Raw genomic sequence first — 4,323 nt, 5'->3', positions numbered from 1 at the left:
CTTGCCCTACCATCACCCAAGGTCCAGCTACGCCCCTGGCCCTATCACCTGCTAATTGCTGTTGTCTCTCAGCAGGCTCTTGCTCTCTCTTCAGTGTAACTCGAGCTCTTTCACATTCTCATCACTGTTCTCTCACAGAAGCTTCCTCTTGTTCTCTTATCCTTTGTATCCTGGCTCTTTCTTGAAGCAGGTGATCTTTGTAATGCAGGAGACTCCATCTGTTGTCTTCGGGCCTGATGAGCCCTATCTTTAGCATTTCTCTTGTTCCTCCTCGCTCTTTTCTCCTCCATTTCGCTCCTCCTTTCTCTATCACACTCGTTTCGATGAAGTCTACGAGCTTCATGAACATCTTATTGTGACTTACTCATGTTTTAAGCTTCTCTTGTTTCTAAAAAAATAAGTGTTTTCAACTTTTCTCTTGAAGTGATTTGTACTCTTAGCATGTGGTACTGTATTTATCAAAAATGTCATTTTAAAAACATGTAATAATATTGTATTAACGCATAAAGAGGGGGTGACGTATGTGTACAAACAGACAAAAAAACAAATATATGTGTGTCATTTATGTGAGGCTCACTCAGGCTCGCCCCTATTATAGATTTTAAAAATTACAGAATGATGTTTTTAACAAGCAGTTTTGATGCAAAAACGTACTGTATTTAAATTTCATGCAAAATTTTCATTACTACAATATAATTGAATACCTTGGCCACCTTCAGAATTATTACTACTGCACCTGTAATGAACTTACATTAAATTGAGAGGAAAACATGGCTCTTTTCAAGTACAGTTCGTCCTCAATTATCTATATCTCTTTTGTCGGAACAGTCGTTTATCCGAACGCATGCTTCTTTTTAATGCGCATGCTCAGACTAGTTAATTAAGTAATAACTGGTTAAAATGGCTGCTTCAGCAAGCAGCTCACATAGCTTAACCAAAAGAAATACCATGAAAGACAAACCTGAGATGCTTTATGAGTTGGGGAAAGGAAAGTCATACACATTTACTCTTCAAAATGTATAAGATAGGTAAGTATACTGTATTCTGTGCTGTATTTCACTTATCCAGCTCTCTGAACATTTCTCCAAATAAAGGAGCACAAAGGTGTTTGAATAATTGACGATGTACTGTAGTACATGGGAACACACAAGTACAACAATAAATAAACAAGGAGTGTAAATATTACAACTAAAACCTTATCATTGCAGCAAATACTACATAGAATTAGGAGTAGTGACTAATGAAACTGATTTAACACAGTCATCATTGCTATGAAACAGTCACAATGAAGCTATTGTTGGTCCATTAAAAATCTTATTGTGCAAGCTGTGTAGTTCTAATTGCGTCAATGCTCTATTTAATTTAAAATTATAGCCATTTAATGGATACATGTTTGTTTCTATAATGCTAGCTCATCAAGTAATAACATAAAAATTGCTTTTGCACACACACTTATTAACCACTTAAGTTCTGTTGCTCATAATAGGATAATTGATGGTTATATAGAAGGATAATTAAGCACTGTTTCAGGTTTTTGATGTAGTTCTAATATTTACGAAATATGTATACAAATTTGCATACTAATAAAATAGTGGAATTGATTCAAAAATGACAATAATGCAAATACTTGTACATTATTTGTCCATACCGTCTATCTTGTATAACTGCTCCGCTATTTTTCTTATCTTTTTTGCTCTTTTATCTGGATTTGTGTGATGATAGTTATGACTCAATTTAACGGTACAAAAAATGTAACTGTGAAAACGATGTGACATTATGTTGCTCAGATTTGAAAAAATCAAAGCCTACAAATGGACAAATGTCTTTTAAAGTCAATTAGTACATGCGTATTGATACAATGTAACTGATGAAAATATTATTTCTATTGCATTGTGCCACTTTTATGCTTTTTAGGTACTTACGTGAACAATGGAGCAAATGAAAATGGTACAATCACTTCATTGCAATGAATAATTGTAATAAAATAGTCGATTCTTAAATTATTCAAGGTTCAAGTGACCATTATAAATGACTCCCTCTCTAGGTTAAACTTGATCAAAGTTACTGAACAGTTACTTATGCAAGTGTCTAATTTTTTAGCAGGACATCATTGTCACTTTATGACTGGATCAGTGCCAGTGGAACGGAACAATGCTGTTTATTTCCTTTAGCATAATGGAATTATAAATTTTTATAAATTGTGACCATAATTTACAAAAGGGCCCTAAAGGAACAAAAATTCAATGTTGAGATAAATGTATGAAATTTTAAAGCAAGCTTTGCTGGTCCAATTCACAAAGGTTTAACCTCAATCTGCCTTTTGGTTGCTCAGTTACAGCCAGGATTTATTATACTACCATACCAGAATGGGTAACGGGATCACGTGAGCACATTATTTCATAATACAAAGTTTTCACAATTTGTGTTGTCATTTTAAAGATTGCCGCTTCTCTCAAGAGACAAATGTTTCTGTTTCTTAACTGCAGGGCTCTTGAATGGTCTATAAAAATTAACATACCTTAAAAGTAAGTTTAGGATAGCAAAATTTCATTTTGATATATATTTCTGCCCACTTTCACATTGCTATAGCAGTGGCATCACACTTTTACTTTTATACCTCCTCTCACACATACCAACCCTCATGCATTAGGCGTGAGTTTCACTCTTTGAAGGTTCTTCTCACTCTCACGCATAGAAGGCTCAGAACTCACGCATTCCAGTATTGAAGGAAGCCCACACCCTTTGCCACACCTTCTTTTATTGATTACTTAATTAAAATAATTGATTGTAAATGAATATTAATGAATTGGAAATATTAATGACTATGACGTCATGATTAATATTAATAATGCTTAATGAATAATATAAAGACAGCTACAGTCCACTAGTCTACTAACTAGTCTTGTAGTCTACACTGTTGCAGCTGGAGCTCCTTATGATATTGTAACCCCAATTTTGAATATGAAAAGAACTGTGTCAACTAGGAGTGACTTGGATGACAGTGAAGAGGCTTCTAGGAGTAGCACTTCAGCTAGCAAGAGATGGAGTGGAGCTGCAATTTATAAAACTAAGTTTCAGGAATCCTGGATAAAGAAATGGCCATTTGTGCAACCAGTAAAAACTAACATTCACCAATTTTACTGTACTACATGCTCCAAAAACATCTCCTGTGGACATCACGGAGAAGCGGATAATGTTAGGCATTCCTCTTCAGAGCAACATAAATCAAATGCTAAAAGCCTTAGAGATAATACCAAGCTCAACTTCCAGCCAGTAAACCAAGAATTAACAGAGCAGATAAATTTTAAATACATGCAAAAACATAATTTATACTGACTTTGATATTTAACAGATCACTAAGGCTGAGGTCAAAGTGACAAATTTACTTGTCCAACATAATGTCCCTTTAGCAGTGACTGATCATCTAAGTCCACTTTTCAGAGACATCTTCACAGACAGCAAAATAGCAAAGGGTTATGCTTCAGCTCGACCACACTTCATGGCTACTCTAGTCGACACTATGAGGTGTAGTCCATTCTCTGTTGCAATCAATGGATCAAATGATAATGGCCTTGAAAAGATGAATCCCCTTACAGTTAGATTTTTTGATGAAGGGAGTGGTCTTGTTGTGACTAATCTTCTGGACATGTGTCTTACTACAGGTAAGTAGGTAACAAATACAGGGACATTGTAATGATACCTTAAAGGTGTTCATGCAGGCAAGGCAGAGTCAATATTCACTAAGATGAATGAGGTCTCTACCAATAATGGTGTGTCTTGGGACCATTGCATTGGTGCAGGAGTCGAAAACACCTCAGTCAACCTTGGAGTGAGAAACTCTATAAGGACTAGAGTACTACAGAAAAACCCTAATACTTATTTTATGGGTTGTCCTTGCCACATAGTCCACAATACTGCATTTAAAGCTTGCTCCAAGTTTGCAGAGGTAATGTCATTTAAATGATTCGGGACACTATATACACCTTTTATTTGTAGCTTACCAAGTTTGATGTTGAAGACCTACTCGTTGATAATTACTTTTATTTCGATAAAAGTACTAAAAGGAAGAACGGCCTAGCCAAATTTTGTGCTTTCTGTGACAGCCAATACAAGGGTCTTATTAAACATGTCAATACTCGATGGCTAAGCTTAAGCACAGCTGTTGAGAGAACCCTCACCCAGTATGCAGGACTCAGGTCGTACTTTTCCTCTCTAGGTATTAATAATTAAAATGAATATAATAATGTTATAGTATGTTACCTTGTAGACGAGACCAATAATAGATTCCAGAGATTACGTTAGCTTTACACTAACCCTATGACA

The 4,323-nt window shown here is 35.5% G+C and overlaps 1 long non-coding RNA gene across 1 annotated transcript; it reads right to left on the bottom strand.

The window, feature by feature from the left end:
• Nucleotides 1–3,520: 3,520 nt before the first annotated feature.
• LOC109593793 (uncharacterized) lies at nucleotides 3,521–3,721 on the bottom strand. Its single transcript, XR_002191153.1, has 3 exons — nucleotides 3,701–3,721; nucleotides 3,595–3,656; nucleotides 3,521–3,539 (listed from the first exon to the last, which is right to left on the bottom strand). It is a non-coding gene; the product is annotated as an uncharacterized LOC109593793 (long non-coding RNA).
• Nucleotides 3,722–4,323: the final 602 nt, after the last annotated feature.

The sequence above is a fragment of the Amphimedon queenslandica genome, unplaced genomic scaffold (genome assembly GCF_000090795.2).
Source record: "Amphimedon queenslandica unplaced genomic scaffold, v1.1 AMPQUscaffold_13505, whole genome shotgun sequence".
NCBI classification, from domain to species: domain Eukaryota; kingdom Metazoa; phylum Porifera; class Demospongiae; order Haplosclerida; family Niphatidae; genus Amphimedon; species Amphimedon queenslandica.
This window is presented reverse-complemented; position numbering and strand designations above follow the sequence as displayed.